We start from the raw sequence: 18500 nt of genomic DNA on the forward strand, positions 1-18500 counted from the left end.
CCCATAAAATCCTTTGTATTGATGCTACCCATGGCACAAACCATTATGATTTTTTTCTTCTTTCATTGCATGTGCAAGATGAATATGGTCAGGGATATCCTGTTGCGCATTTTATTACAAATGATTTAGATTTTCGTACATTAGTGGCTTTATTTTCTAGTTTACATTGTCGCATTCCTAATTTGAAAGTTAATACAGTCATGACTGATGATGATGGTTTTACTTTTAATGCTTTTAATTCTGTATTTGGTCCCGATATCAAGCATCTATTGTGTCAATGGCATGTATACCGTGCTTGGAAAAGGCAGTTGACTGTTAAAGTCCATGATAAATGTCTCCGTATGAGGATGTCGTATGAATTATTAAATATAATGAATGAAAAGTCTCTAGAGGATTTTGATAATAAAGTTTCAATTTTCATTAGTAAATATTTAAATGAATGCCAAAATTTTGTTGATTATTTTGTAAAAAATTATTCTGCTAGAAAAGCATTATGGGCTACCTGCTATAGACAGTTTCCACATGGTAATACCAATACAAATAATTACTGTGAATCATTTCATAATCAGTTAAAAACTGTATATTTTGAGCGTAAATTTAATAGGCACATAGATGAGCTAATTTTAACTCTTTTAAAGATGGAAACAGATAGGTTTTTAAAATATTCTTCTAATGTTGTAAATAATGTTCCATTAAATTCAAATTTCAATAAAACTATTAAAGAAAAGCATGAAATGGGTGTAAAAATTCCTATTAATGATATAGTTAAACATGATGATCAATGGTTAGTAAATTCACAGACGAAAAAGGGAATAGTATACTCAGTAAAAAAAATTACAGATGTTTGTCTTTTATTAGATCATTGCTGTTTTAAATGTACTGATATTAACTGTACTGTACTATGTAGTCATTTGTATGTGTGTTCTTGTGAAGACAATAGTAACCTTTGCAAACATATTCATAAAGTACATTTATTGTATTCTAAAATAAAAACATGCATAACAGATGATTTTTATCCTGTTGAAAATGAAACAAATGCACAAGGAATTGACCCCCAAATCTTAAATTTGGAATTGAAAGGTAATGTTTCGTCTGAATGTTTTAACACAAAAGAAGCTGAATGCAAAAAACTATGCTCCGAGATTTTGGAATTAATTAAAATTCCTCGTATTCAAAAAACTATGCTAACTAATGTAGTAAATTGTTTAAATACTTTAGTATCTGGTATGCGTGGAGTTGTCTGTCACAAAAATGATCCTGCTCCTGTCGCGCCTCGGTTATATGTTGCTCCCAATCAAAAAATTCCCCCACAGATTAAATTTTATAAAACTTCTCAAAGACATAAGAGGAGAAAATCATTTCAGGGAAAAAATGGGAAACGGCAAAGATTAAATGAAAAAAATATTGATGAACCTGACAGTATTATAGATGAGATTGCACCTTTACAATCGTATCCTGTGGGAGAAATTTCTAAATGCTTTAGTCGTGATGAAAAAAGTAATGATGATCCTGATGGTCATAAAAAGGAAATTATTCCTTTAAAAGCTTATTCTGCTAGAGAAAATTCTGTATGTATTAGCCTTAATATATTCAATAAATTTAGTAAGATGAATGCGGATAATCCTACTGCAACAGTAGTAACTATTAATAATATCAATCTTTCTTTTTATATATTAAAATCTTTAGATCCTTTTGTTACTCGGAAAGAAGAGAATTATCTAAAGTCTGTGTCACCGAGCTTTAAGAAGGGTTGGCTTTATGATTCTGTTATTGATGCTTTTCTTTTCCTGTTAACCGAGAAATTCAAAAATTGTAAAGCAATAGAATCCTTGCAATCAGTTTTAATTTTTAAGCAGAAGGATATTCTTAAATTTTTTTGGATTCAAGAGTTGCCAAATCTAGATTTATTAATTATCCCTGTCAATTTAAATTGTCATTGGACTTTGATTATTGTTAATATAAAACTTAAAACATTTGAATATTTTGATCCACTTGGTGGCAGACCAGATAATAATACTGCAATTTTGATTAGGAAGTGGTCTAAGATTTTAAATAAATTACTTAATTCAGAAAGCCACTGGCAGATACTTTTTCCACCTCATATAAAACAAACTGATGATTTTAATTGTGGAGTTTATATAAGTTTTTATGCACATCAAAAATTGAATAAATTTTCTTTAACTCAGGACTTCAACATACTTTCATTTAGAGCCCTAATGTTTGAACAGATTACTAAAAACTTAAATTTTTAAATCTTTTATTGTGAAAATTTTAATTTTGATATTAATTTAAAAATAATAAATTTGATTAATTGTTAACCTTGCTTAATGGGAATTATCCCTTCTAAATTTAAACACCATAAACAAATAATTCCCAATGGTTAATTTTAAGTGATTGTCTAAAGTTTTTTAGCTTTCTCTTAAGCTTAACTTTTAGGAAGTTCTTTTATTATTAGTTTCACAGAAGATTTAATGCAAGTTATGATTGCTAATCTCAGTGAGAATAGATAATTTTGGAAATGGAGTGCCTTGATGGTGTCAAGAAAAGGTAAGTGACTAAATTCAAAAATTTAAGTTAATCACATATTCAAAACAGGAAGAAACAAGCTCATAATGGAAGCAATATACTAAAAACGACTTAATATAAGTATATGATTGTGTTACTTTAAATTGTTCTTGTCTCATTTTAATGGGTTTATTAAATGTTGTTTGTTATTTAGTGAATGTAATTTGAATCAGTATATCAATAAAAGCTCACTGTGACCAAAATAGTACATATATTTTTATAAGAAAAATAAATTAATTTTTTATACTGCAGTTTATATTGTATATATTTCAGTTTATTTATTTTCTCCTGTCTTAAAATAAAGGAACAAATTCCCAATGGTTTAGCTGAAAAGATTGTCCAGAAATTTCTGGCTTTCTTTTTAAGCTTTTAACTTTTAGGAAGTTCCTTTATGAAAAAAAAAAAATTTAGTATCAGGATAAATCCATACCAGAAATTGTGGTGAAGCTTATAAGCCAGATAACAGCCTCTGGAAAGAGTGTACATTTTTGTCCAGGGGTCTTGTTACTCGGCTACAAACCCCAACGTCACGAGTTTGCTCCTCGTCCTCATCAATCTTTCTCATTGGTGACCCTGGCTCTGAACTAACAAATGTATCCAAACAAGAATTCACGAAATAAATCAGTAAGTGACAGCTAAGAAATGGAACATTTTCCATGCTATAGCTGTGTTGTATTTAAAATTAAAATAGATAATATGAAAAGAATTATATTTCATTTGTTTAGTGTACATTCTTATAAGAGGGTGGGCATAGAAATCTGTATAAAAATTATTTAGATGTAGATGGTTGAAATATATGTAGAAATTTATAATGTTATATTATCTATTCATTGTCTGCATATTTCATCACTTTGCCATGCTTGTTAAAAATCTGCAAGGATATTGCTGAGCTTGATTTTTCTTCTTTCAGCTCATATAAAGATGTATAGTTCTCACACTCTGAAGTGAAACAAAACAATAAGAATATATTACATTATTACTTTTCACAAATTACAGATTTTTAATGATTCTATGTTATTTTATTTTTCCACTTATACCTATTACTTAATGATTTCTTTTTACATAGTTAATAAATATAATTAATCTTTGGTTATCAATTAATTTTATAAATGTCTCCCAGATACAGTTTTCTTTTCTTCATTTTGCAAATGAAACAAATTTATAAGTGCTTGGAATAGTATATAAAATTAGTGAACTTAATAAAATTCATCTATTTCTTTGGCACATTGGAGTACTGAGAGAATATCATATATTTATAACTAGAAAGAATAAAATAAAAATGTCAAAATAGAAACAAATTTTATATTTAACAAAATTATTTATGAGTTTGAAGATTTGTATTTTAAAAAAATGAATTATACAGTGTCAATAAACTATCTAGCAAGGTAAAAAAAAAAGAAGAAAAAAAGTACTGTTTCCTGATTTTATGTTTTATATAATTTACTACACAGCACATTTTTGCAGTGTCTTGCTTGGAGTCAGTTGACTGAATATTTTTTGGAAAATGTGACTAGGTTATTGCCAATATCCAACGTAAAAGGCCATGTCTATGAAGTTAAGAATAAATATACAACATCTTTTTAGTCTTTTTTTTTTTTTTTTTTTTCATAAGGTAATGAAGATATTTGTTAAATATTGTAAAATTTTTAATTATGAGTTAAGATTTTTTATAAGCAAAATAGGTATGTGATAAATCCTAATTTTAAAATGTAGTGACAAATGAATCACTAAAAAATCAGCTCATTCAGTTATAAAACTTTTCCTACCAAATGCTGATATTGATTGTTTATGCTCATAGGGTGTGAGTGGGAAATTTCAATGGAAAAAAGAAAGGTAGAATGTGAATACTGGATTTTATGACTATACTTCCTGCTTTTAAACTTTCAGCTTGAGAAAATAAGTTCTTGTCTTTTTTCTTTTTTTTTCTTCTTTTTCTTTTTAAGGGAAGAGCTGATTTTCCGTTTTTTCTGTGAAATTCAGAAAGAATGAGTACCAAATTTATAGAAAAAAAAAATAATTAAACTGTGTTAAATTTCTGTAAAAAAAAAGAAGTCTCTCATAATATATGAACACTATATTTGGACTAGTTTTTCCTTACCAAATTTCATTTGAAGGCTATATTATTGCATGCAATTTTTTTGGGGTGAATTAAATATATTGGATCTAAAAAACTCTGTAAAATTAAGGTAATTTTCATTTTTTAAGAAATGAGGTTTCATTATAGTGTTGACAAGTTTTTTTAACACATAAACAGTCTGAAGAATTAATAATTGTATGAATTTTTTATCCAAGAAATTTATATCCTAATATTGAAGACAAACTATTTATTTTTATCTAAATGATGAATGAAATAGCTTGTCACTGAAATATTAAGCAATTTTTATTTTTAAGAAGTCAATCATGCGGTTATTTCTTTTAATAATTTTTCACATCTGATAGTTTAGCAACTTATGTTCCTTGCATTGTTTTTATTCGTGTAAAAAAAAGTTCATTTTAATAAAAAATATCTTCAACAGAGTATATGTTGATAGTCTGCATACAATTCTGCAGTGCCTGAATATGACCTTTTTATTAAATAGACAACTGCTTAGGTCCCTCTAGATATTTTTTTTTTGTGTGTGTGTGGTATTTCCGATAGTTTTATTTTGTACTGTCGCCTAGTGTACAAAAGCCGTGCAAACTTAATTATTATTATAAATATTGATATTAATTTTAGAATATTTTTCTAGCAGTTCGTTATTTACTTTTAGAACATTGTTCTACCGAAAGTTTTATATTTTTTTGTTCGATAATTAAAAAAAAAAGCTGCATTATAATTTAAAATAAATATATCAAATCTATAATTAAATATTATTTAGATTGTCTTTAAAAAGTCTTAAAACTTATTTTGTGTTGAATTCTTCGAAAATTTAATTTGGCATTGCGATATACTGAACTTTAGAAAGTGATCCGCAATAAAAAAATTTTTTATTTCAGTTTGATGAAATTTTCTTCTTAAAACTGTTTATATAGATATTGTTAAGGAGAGGAAAAGAGAAACGACCCCTTGAGGGTATAATTGGCATTCGAAGACTTCGTTTTAGTCCGGTTCACTATCTGACTTAAGATCTTCAACTTGGAAATATTCTTTATAAGAATTTTTATTATGATGAATGGGTTTATTTTTCCATAGCACTCCTTTAAAGACTTTCATTCTAAATTTCTAAACGTTATTCTGTCTGACTACTAAAGAACACAATTGCCCCAATGATAGAAAATCGTTTTCAAATGAATTTTTTAGAATTGCAAATAAGTCCTTTAATTCGACTTTAAGAATACATTGTGATCAGAGACGTGTTGAAAAAAGAGGGGATTATTGCTCCTAATTTTTTTTTTTCCCCGAACTTGCTCCACATTTTGGTACTTTTCATGATAATTCGACTGGAATATTTTATGTTTGATTCCTCTGATTTTATTGTACCGAAAATAATTACTAACGAATATACTTAATATCTTTGGAATGTGTGTGAGTATAAATCCAGTTACTACAGATAAAAAATTAGAAAGTATATTAAAAAATATTTTTAAAATTTTATATAAATTACAGGTAAAAACACGCACGGCAATAAAATAAATTTCATCGGAAAACTCATTTTTGTATTTTAAAAATAATTTAAAAAATGGTTTGTGTCTGATATGCTTCAAAATTATTGAAGGAAAAATTTAAAGTTTTAAATAATGTTTAGGTGAAAAATCTAATTCAAATTTTGAAAATCTCTTTCTTAATCCTTTAAAAGGTCATTTTTTTACACAATCATGATTTGTTAAAATATTTTTAGGATTGAATTTGGCTTAAGAAAAGTGACTCATTTAGCTAATTACATTAATTAAATTTGATTTCTTGATAATTAAGTAACAAATCAAGACACACTGTTTTATGTGAAATAAGGAACTGAAGCATCTAAGTTCCTGTCTTATAGAAAATTTGTCCCCTCAGGGGCTCACCTTCTTTAGGTGGGTACAGGTGTTCCAATCCCGAGGTACCCAGGGATCTTTACTCTTTCTTTTCTCTTCCTACTCCTCTATCCCTTTTCTCTTCTTTATCCCCTTCTCTCTTAAAATCCCCCCTTCCCCTTCTGTTTTCTTCATTCTTCCATCTCTGGACGGTAAGCGAGGGAGCTTTCCATGAGAAGCTGTCGCCGCTCTGTTTGCTTCTTGCTTCGCATGGACAACCAAAAACCCCACGTGTTCGCCGTGCGTGGCGACCCTCTAAGGGTCTAAACCGAAATGTACCACCCGTCTAAACGGGTGGTACATTTCGGTCTCTGATGCATCAATCGGCCGGTATCCCAGATATTTGACTGGGCTGCTCAGGAGGATCAAGCGAAGAGGTTACTCCTTGGGCTTGGCGTTAAGGGTGGTCACTGTCCCCGGGGGTGACTCTCAGCGTATAGGTTCCAGCTAGCGCCATGATAAGCGCTAAGGCTGGGAATGGGCAGAGCCAGTTGCTGCCTTCCCTTGTTGGGCTCCGTGGAAGGCGGTGTCGTCGTGGCCCGAATTTTCCCCCCCCTTTTTGCATGGGTTTTCAGGCACTTTGCCATGTTTACCTATCACTGAAGATACTAGATTTCTAATATTACACACACCAGAGACCTTTCATAGTACAAAGATTGATTTCTTCATTTATTGGTGATGTGAAATCTACTAAAAAACTTCCATCCGGGGATCTTCTTATTGAGACCTCATCAAAAGCACAGATTGCTACGATGCAGAAATTAACAAAACTTGAAGACTTCCCTGTAGAGGTAACTCCTCACAGGACACTGAATTTTTCTCGAGGAGTCATCTCTGATTTAGATCTTTTTGATTGTTCGGAGAATGAACTCATTCGGGAATTGCATTCCCAAAAAGTTTGTGCAGCTCATCGCATAAAAATTAAACGTAATGGTTCATTCATTCCAAACAAAACATGTCATTCTAACTTTCAGTAGTCCGGAACTTCCGAAATTTATACGTGCTGGCTAGATACAATCCAAAGTTAAACCATATGTACCGAATCTTCTACGTTGCTTTAAATGTCAGAGATTCGGACATTCGCAGGGAACTTGCCATGGCAGCCGTCGATGTGCCAAATGCTCAGCTGATGTTCATGAAACTTCAGTTTGTAGCTCACAGACCTTCAAATGTTTAAACTGCTCTGGGCTCCATCCTGCTTATTCCCGTGACTGTCCTAAATGGAAAAAGTAATTCAAAACCTGAAAGTTAGAAGAAATATTTCATACGCAGAAGCGAAAAAATTTGTTTTAGACAGAACACCCAAACCTGGCCTTATTATAGTGCCGCCATAATTTCAACATTAAAATGTACTTGTTCTCAGACCGAATTACTTTTGTGGTCAGTTTTACCACACCGATGCGCAGATGTGAAATTAATTCGTCTATGCATTGGACACACATAGACATTTGCTGTTTGGTGAACAAGCTCCTCATTGTACGAACTGTGGAGTGATCAATTCTATTGCACATATTCTTACTCAATGTCCTAATTTTACTTCTGATCGTTTAACTCACTTTCATTCGCCTATTTCAAATTTACAGGACCTGGTGGGTGAGAAACCTCACTGAAAATTTTTTACTTTTTAAAACCTACTGGTTTCTTTCATAGCATTTAAAATTTATTTTTATTCTTGTGCCAAATCATTATAAATCATAGACCTTTTAAACTTTTGACGTTTTACAATGTATCCTTGTTTTATTTACACCTTTATGATGGAACTGCTTAAATATCCTTGTGGATGACACAACTTGTCCTAAATTGTACCTTGTACCAGAAAACTTAAACTATACCATACCATACTATAGAAAATTCGAGTCAGAACTTAAGTAAACCTACATAACTTCACACAAAAATTGAAATATTTGGGAGGAAGCATATTTTCCATATCTCTTGAAAGGGTTAATGAGCATCAGCAACGTAAGAAGTAACTTTTGTAGTTGCAGATGCGATGATCTGTTCTGTAAACCATTTTGAATGATTTTTGTCATGCATGGTGAAATTATAAACAGTACACAAGTCTATAAACGCTATCATGTTAGAAATATAATCCAAATCTTTGCACTATGTACCACATTTGGGTTCATTAAATTTGTGTTATATGTTGTATCACTTTTATTTTATTAATATTATATTCTTTGTTAGCACAATAAGCAGTAAATGAAAAAAAAATTGAATTATTAGAACCTAATAATGGATAGCAGGTCAAAATTAAACTCTGTAGAGGCATATAGGCAAGCAATACAAGTTTTTTTTTGGGGAAGGGGGATCTGAAATGTTTTGAATACAAAACGAATTCTAAACTGTAGTATATGAATAATAACATATCAATTACTCATTAAAAAATCAGCAATTTTGCAATTTCATGGGAAGAATTTTAATTATTTCCCTACAATAAGTATTTGTTTTTTGAATTTGCAATATCAGAGATATTTCATAAAATCAGTTTACATTGAACCAGGATTATACAACATTTATTTATTAATATTGTTTAAATTAAATATTTCCAGAAAATGAAATAGCAAAGCATTTAATTTTTGCTAAGTTTCAAGAGAAAGAATTTTGGCATCTTATTTGTTAGAAAGCTATTTTAATTTAAAAACAAATTTTAACAAAATAGCAAATTGTTAAAAGGAATGAAAAATAAATATTACTCTTTTTTTGCTTCACTATATTATGTGAAGAGATGAAGTTGCAATGTAATGTAAAAGTTTGGAAACTGAAGATTAATATAAAACCAGGACAAGGTTTATATAAAATTAGAGATATTTTAAGAACTTAAATCTTAAAACATTTATTTGACACTGAGATAATCGTCAACAAATGTAGTTGCTGAATGGTACCAACTTTAATTGTATTTAAAACAAATTCACTAATAATTAAACAAATTCATTAGGAGCTAACTAAGTACTATTTATTATGCTTGAATGAAACTTCTGTATAGCTTATTTTAAATATACATAATTTCTCAATCCTTTAAAAAAAATGTAACATGTATGCATTTTAATATCATACGATGATCATTATATTTCTTTAACGAGTAAAATATTGTATTAAAATTCTAAGTGCATTATATGAGGCCTCATACATCTGTATAAAGCCTTCCATAAAAGGATTTTAAAATATTCACCTTTACACGAAAAAAGATATTCAATAGATTGACATATTTTACCTTCATTGGAATATGAAAGTTTTTGTATTGGATATATATGTTATTGAAAGAACTAATTCAAACCAATTCAGAAAAAAATATGCTGAAATTTTTTTTGAAGAAATATAACATGGCTATTTAAAATTACATTATATATATATATGTATTGCAAAATATTGAGTAAAATACAGAAAACGTGTTATTAGAAGTATGTCTTTTATTGAAATTTGGATATATTTTAAAATGGTTAATATGAAATAAAGTAAAAGCAGATGGTATTAAAATATTTCAATGTAAATTCACACACAAACAATTCAAAAATTCACACATATATGGGTTGCTTGATCTTCATAATTTATATCGAAGGAATAGCAATTAAGAATTGCACAAATTGTCGTGACATTATAGTTTGAGAAAGACATTTGTTTGACTAATTATGCTGAAATTGCTATATAAATAGAAATCAATGTCTGAGTCTATGTAGTTGATTTTAAGAAGTAAAAAAAAAAAAAAAAAAAAAAAAAAAAAAACAATTTTATATTTTTAAAAAACAAATTTTCCTTTTCACTTTGAATATGTTCAATATATGAGTATTTTTCTCCCTACATATTCCATTTCAATGCAAAATAAATAAATAAACAAAAAAAGGGCAATGCTTATTACGACTTGTCATGTAACAATTAGGTAAAATTAGTATTTAATAAGAATGTCAATAATTAGTTGGGCTTAAGTATTATTGAAACAAAAGGGAACAAAAAGTAAAGAGATGAAAGTATTTAAAATTGAGGAAATATGAATATCTGCAGCAATAAAGTTCTGATAGTTAAATATGAACATGATAATCATTGTTAAAAATTATGACTCAATACTTGTGAAAACATGATACTGATAGAAAGCCTTCTTTGCATGTTCTGCACGAAAAATAAAAAATCACTAGAAAATAAAATCTTTGAAATATATTTTTAAAAAAATCATTTATCTAAATATGCTACTTATTTGGTGATACATACAAATATACTTTAAATCATAATCATCCCACATGTTACTGAAGATTTGTAAGTTAATGTAAACGGAATAACATTATGTACATGATAAAAAGAACTATATTTTTATGTTTACTATCCCACATATATCAACAATTGCTCATAAATTCTTTCACACTTCTGTGTCTCAAACCACTTGTGAATTTTCAAAGATTAACCAGACAGAATCTGACACACGTTTGCGGTTCATTTCCAAAATGTAAACATACACAATCAATCACGTTTGCACGTTAGCCAATCACATGTACGATTGCATTGCTCATATACATGGATATACGTAGCGGCTTTCTTCCGCGAGCTGGGATTGGTCAAAAGAAAAGTGAATTTTGGTACACATTCTGGGGTACACATTTCCTCCAATCTTCCTCGTTCACAGTTTTATCTCTTGCATGTCTGCAATACTTCATCGATAGAGTTTTATCACAATTGAAGCCCAAATAACGTACGTGACATTTGTTAAGCGGATAGTGGCGCCCTCTAGCTGGAACTCAAATTAGACCGGAAAATTTCACCGTGAAGTATTGGAGAAAGCCATTAGGACGAACAATGGTGAAAATAGAGTTCCAGTGTTCGCTGCTTTACGATAGCTCGAGGAATTTCCGAGCCGTTCCACGAACTTCCGGTATTACAGAACTAAAAGGATTTTTTTCTCTCTCTCTCTGTCTCTAGATGGACAGTTCCAAGATCTGGAAAAGAATTCACAAGCATTTTTACCTTCGAGAGAATTTAGAAGGCGATTGTTATTTGGAGAATTATTTGTCCATAAAAAGAAATAATTGTAAAAGAAATTCACTCTAGAGATTTTTAATGAATCTAAATGTTTTAAACGCCCTTCAGGCAAAAAAAATAATAATAATAATAAATTAATAATAGATATTATCGCTTAGAGAAGCTTGCATGGCATTGGTGCACAATAGCTACTAAATATTAGCGCGAGTTCGCAAATTGTACAGACTAAGTCTATGGCAAAGGATACCGACGTGCTCTGATTGGTTTAAGCCTTGGCATCTTTTTGGCAATGTTTTGCACTCATAATAGTGTAGTTTTCGCTTATTTGGCTCACACCTCGGACCTTTCATTAGTTTTATGGAAGATACGAGTGAATATCAACACGTTCTAATTTTTATTAATATAACTGTTTTCTCTAAATATTACTAGTAATACTACTAATACTAATTATTATTATTAATAATAATAATAAATATTACTAATAATACTAGTAATACAAGTAACTAATGCTGTTTATGCACAGAAGTATAAAAACTATATGAAAGTAATTACTCAACATATGATGCAGCAATGAAATAATTCTTATTTTTCTACGATTTTCGTGCCTTTATTAGATAACTTATGCAGTCATTGAAACTTGTTGCTGAACGTTTGTTACTTTCGCATCAACTACATATGGGGAGATTACTTATTGCCCAAAACGTATAAATATGTAAGCTTTAATGGAATATGTAATTTCGTAGCTAATTTTTTTAGTTATATCAAAATAATATTAAGAAGAAACACACACAATTTTTTTTTTAATAAATTGTAATTTTTATATTTCCTGAATTTAGGTTTCAGGATTTGATCTTTTCTGCTGTATATGTGTGCCAGATTAATATTACATTTAAACCGTAAAAAATACAAGGGGAGATAAATTCACATTTTTATTTATTTAAAAAATATATATATTTCGGTGTGGCATTTTTTTTTTTTTTTTTTTTTGGCAAAACATTGCCAAAAAGATGCTAAGGCTTAAACCAATCAGAGCACGTCGGTATCCTTTGCTATAGACTTAGTCTGTACAATTTGCGAACTCTCAATATTAACCGTTAATGTGAATTAGCAATTTTACTGAGCGGCCGTGTTATCCATGGCGATTCATTCCTGGCATGATGTTAATAGACAGAAAAATAGGTGTTTTAAACACTTTTTTCCCCAACCGATTGAAATAAAATTTTGAAACAAAAAAAAAATGCACGTGCAATGCAAAATTGCACATAAAATCCAATACCAAATTTGATGTATTTAGGTCATTGCATTTTTGAGTTATCGCTTTAACATGTTTCTGATAATGCAGACAGACAGATGGTCAATCCATTGTTTGAAATGCTTCAACATTTGATAGGTGTCTTAATTATAGGTGTTTAAATCTGTGTACCGAATTTTATCTATCTACTTTCTACAGAAGGATGTTTGTACAGGACGTTTAAAATATATCATGCTCACACACACGATAGATATTTGGTGGCAATGGGTTCCGAACTTGGACCCCTCTGGCCTAGAGACCTACCATTAGACCACCGCGGAAGCAATAGCAATAGCACACAAACTATAATAATATAATATCAGGAATCACAAAGCTCACTAGATTTGACTATGTTCAATAACTCTGCCAACTCTGAAACTGAACCCTACACCAGTTATCTCCCTTTTATAGTCTGGCAAGGTGAGGGATTGAACTTTCTAGAAAATTATCCGTATATCAAGACACAAGCTTCGTGAAGACATATGTTTTATTAAAGTATCTAAAATTAAATTTGATCGCCAAGTAAAAATTGGCGCAACAATACGTTTATGTTTGATAAGCAACGAATTTCACACTCTTGCTTTAGTTGAAAAGGGTGCATTTCCAACATGTTCCATTGTCATTTAGGCTTACTTAGACATACTATATCCCTCACTTTCTACATTTCTTTACAGTTTGTACACTGAATTTTTACATGTACATTATGAATATTTTAGTAATTATATGTACTGACACAAAAATTCAAAGAAAAATGGAATACAAACATTTGTAGACAAAATATTTATTCATTCTTTCAAGTACTTATCTACTGGCATGAATTTTTTTATACAATATTTGCACATATAATACACATATATACCAATTGAAAGCATAAAAAGAAAAAAAAAATTACAACATAAACTTTGAAAAATCTATATATACAATATTTCTCACAATTATATTTAATAATTATTCAAAATACACACAAAATTTATTGAAAAAAATAGAACAAAATAAAATTAAAACTTTATTGAAATGCATACCCATAAAAGTGTGCTGTGTATTAATTCACTATATTTCAAAGCATACAAAATGTTTATTTGCTGTATGACACATCAAAATAGCACTAATTTGCCTTGCATAAGCTGTATTACCAACCCTAAATCAAACCATCCTTTCCATAATCCAATACACAACTGCAAAAACTGATAAAAACATTGACTACAAAATATTCTTAATAAAAAAATATTATTATTACAAAAATCCTTTCCATAACCCAATGTAAAATTGCAAACCATTTGTCATATTTTTGGATTTCCTAACTTTGCTTGATCAAGTTATTTCTTTGCTAAACATGTTTTGAAATCATAAAGCTATTTGGTGTAGACTTCTTAATTTGAATCATTGTCGCTAAATAATAAAATCTCAGCTAGCACTCGAAGAACTTTTGTACCACACTAATATTAAGATATTTGTTCTGAAACCATGTATATGACATATCCAGGGGTGTTTGTGGGACCCCAAAAAATCCCCGGAAACTTTTACGGACTTACTACCGACATTTTGGAGTTTCGAGAAGGGGGGGGGGGAGAGAAATGAAAAATTACGATTATGAAGTATTGAATGACCTAATTATAAAAGTTCAATGAATTACTTTTTTTGCAAAATTAATAACCATTAATTTTGCAAAATTAAGACCTTTGAACCCAGGTCACGTGATCGCACATCTGGTCGAACGAAGTCTCTCCCTTTTTTTTCTGCCGCGCCTACTTGCCGAAAAGAATCCAGAAGAGAATGTCCGAGAACCGGGGGAATGAGTCATAACTCGCAATAAGGAAAGAACAAAAAAGAAGTTTTTCCCCCCTTTTCACGCATTATCACTGCCTTTGGAGAAAGAAAGGAAAAGTTTTCACCACACACACTGACCTTGCGTTTTCTGCTTTCAAAGCAAACAAAATTACCCAGATCAAAATAAATAATTCATTATTATTCCTACTTCCTTTTGAACGACGATCCCCGGAATTTCCGGGTATCGAAGTTCAAAATCCCCGGAATTCCGGGGTTTCCCCGGAGCACAAACACCCCTGCATATCGATAAATTGCAGAAGTCTTGATTTCAAGACGTTCAGTCTTCCCACTGGTGTAGCAAGGAAGTTTGGAGAGAGAAGTCCTAGTAAAGGCATTGCCTTCTTTAACTAAACATGGCTCAGAATTATCAGATTCAGACCAAAATAGCCCAAATATTACTTTCGTAAAAAATTAATATATTCAATATTTAAGATTAACTGATCAAAAACCTCAACTCTGATGTCAAACTATTGTGAACCTTTATTTTCAGCAGTGAAAGATAAAAATTATTACTCCACCGGGTTTACTTTTTTGTGCACATTTTTTTTAATTTCCATTCTGTATGTATTATATATATATATTTATATCACCTGATTTCACTTCACATACATTCAAAATTTCAGACTTTTATTGCAATTCTTTTAATCAAACTAAAAGATATAAAAATTTAATTTCATCTCCAGGATAAATGAGAATCACCATTATTGCATTACTATAGTCTCAGGATAAATGACAATTAATACCTAAGTTATTTTTTAAACAAATTTTAAGCAATTTTTTATTTAAATTTGTAGCTTGTTCAATACATGACATCATTAGCATAACCCACAGAAAGATACATATTCATGATACAAATTTATTTTTAATTCCATTATGCAACTTTTTATTTTTAAGAGCAGACTTTTTTTATCTGTATCTAATCTATCTAATGTATAAAAATGTTATGCTTATTATGATCATAAGGATTAATGATGATCAAGCATATGTAACAAATTTCATCGGTATATCGCATCAGCTGCCTTATTAACATTTTTCGAAAAGTGTTGAAAAAATTTATAGACATCTTGCATTTCTTAATACGAGAAATAATTTTTTAAATGGGCTGAATGAAAGAAAAATACATCAATGTATGCTATTTTACCTGAGATAAAATTAGTTTTTCAATAAAATTCAAAATCACATTTTAAAAATTATATATGAATAAATTTAAATATAAATGTAATTTATTTTTAAATCATAATTTCATCAGTAACTACTCATTAGTGAACTGTACTTCCTATATATATTTAAATCTAGAATATTAAGGTCATGTGTTGTATTAAACACAAACACATGAAATTTTAAAAGAAAAACGAATATAGAAAAAAAAGTTGATCTTACAATACAGAAGAATCTTAATTACTATAATTATCTAGGAACAAAGTATCCGCATAAGTAGATAAATGGTGAAAGATAGTAATTTAACAATAAAAAAAGGAGGGAGGCAAACTTTGCTTATGAGACAGTGACTTATGATTACAAAATGTGGCTTACAGTTGAATATTGACATACTATACTAAAATGTCAATGTTTCAACATATGAATTTGCTTTCATTTACTTGTTTTTACACAGGAAAATTTTATTTGAAAATTTATTTCCTTAAAAACATTCTGGAGTTTAAATAATTGGAGTTCTATTGTACAACTTTTAGCAATCGGATTCCAGTTAAAAATCATTCTAGCTAAAAATGACTACATATGTAGGTACACTTCTATAAAAATAAAAAATTATTTCTGATCAACGTTCCTTTCTTTCTAAACTTTTCTGAGATCAATATGAACTAAAAAAAAAAAACTTGCTTAAGTGCACATTATTTATTAGGCACATTGTCCAATTTCCAATAAAACTTAAATTTCACTATACTTAAACAAAACTAATCTATCATAAATTTTTACCACCTTATTAAAAACTAACATCCAGTGTATAAATATAAACAGCAAAGATAAAATGTCAGGTTAAATCTCAAAATTTAAACTTTCTGACATCTTTAAACCTTTGAACATTATTATATATTATTTCATAGTTCATGGAATTTAAGAAATTCTATATAAATAATGTGTGTGGTACCCAGAGCATATGGGGAGGGGGGAATGTTAATCTTTATCTTTACAACAATTTTGTGTACAAAAAAAAAAAAAAAAAATCAAAGATTTTATTTTTAAGACATACAGATATAAATTTATGTAAAGTATAATCTTCATTTGAAAGCAGTTATCACATCATAGAAAAGACTAAAATCTTGATAAAATGCTCTACGAAATTTTCATAAATAATACATTAAAATGCTCTAGAATAATTTTTCAGGTTTTTATAATTTTTACTTAATGAGCAATTCTTAAAAAATACATCTACATTTACCAACCAATACCTAACAATTTATCTAGATTTATTTTTTCTAACAAGAAAACAAAAATTAATTCATTTTTAAATGGTTTGACAAAAAGATTTTTTTCAAAATATTTATGATTTTATGCTTTAAAATTTGGAAACTATGCTGAATGCCAAATCTTTATTCAAAACTAAAAGTTTGGAAAGAAATAGAAATATATTTATTTGTTTGTTAAGATTTCTCCCCAGCTCCAAGTTAAATCTACATCCTCATATTTTCATTCTCTCGCAAAATTTTTGGTCATGTATTTACTTGCAATGGCAAAATTATACATATAAATAAAATAACCAACATATCACAACTAACTCTCCTAAAAAGCTATTCCCTAAAATAAAGCAAAAAAATAATAACTAATGTTCAGAAATATATGAAAATGTATGGAATGGTACAAAGTATTTCATAAAATAATAAAATTACTAAATTAAATTCACAAAATAATTTTTAAAAATTAATAATTCCTTCATAATTTTTTATTCTAATATCTGGCTAACTTTAATTAATAAACGACTAAACACTACAATCCAATCCAGTAACATACCTTAGAATCCAAAAACAAAAACAGACAATAGTTTAATGGATTATATAAAAGACATCCTAAAATCAAAAACTGAACTAAGAAAAAATATATATATATACACAAACAAAATTAAAATAGTCTTGTTTTAATTCAAACAACTCAAAAAGCAATTTTTTTGTGAATAACAAAATAAACACATAGATTTAAATAAAATTAAATCTGCTAAACACTCTCATTTCAGTCTTAAATTCATTCAATCTTAACATCAAATGAGTTATTTTCCAAAATTTATTGATAACACTAAATTAAATATAGCTGTCAATATAATGGGCTTTTTTTAATTAATATTTTTGATAAAATTTGATTAGAATAAAGCACTACTAATTACAAAAAGAATCAACGTATTTAAGCATTTACATATATATCTAGCAAATTGTATTCATACAGTCAATAACAGAATACAGCAGTCAATGAATTTTGCATTGCTGAAATAAAAGGGCATTAAAAAAAATGCAAAATGAATTGAAATTCTGTCAATATGCAAAATTTTTACTTGGATAAATTTCATCCCATGCTCTGATTAAATGAATATTAGCTATGTGATAATAAAAAGTAATTTATGCATAAATTAATGAATAAAATATTCCAAAATATATATCAGTGCTTCAATGACAGTTGCGCTTTAAGTTCAAAAGGAAACAGTTACTTATGTACCCAATCGAATATGATAATAAAAGACTAGAACTAAGAAAGGAAATGACAAATATGGATAATAATCCATGATGGGTAAAAAAAGCTATCAAGGGATGTATAAAAATTCAAAACAGGAAAATACTTAAAGGAAAAATCTGTCATCAAAAATGCCTCATTATATACTCAATATACTTGTAAACATCTTATGATATTCCAAGATATC

This window comes from Argiope bruennichi, chromosome 11, assembly GCF_947563725.1.
Source record: "Argiope bruennichi chromosome 11, qqArgBrue1.1, whole genome shotgun sequence".
NCBI classification, from domain to species: Eukaryota; Metazoa; Arthropoda; class Arachnida; order Araneae; family Araneidae; genus Argiope; species Argiope bruennichi.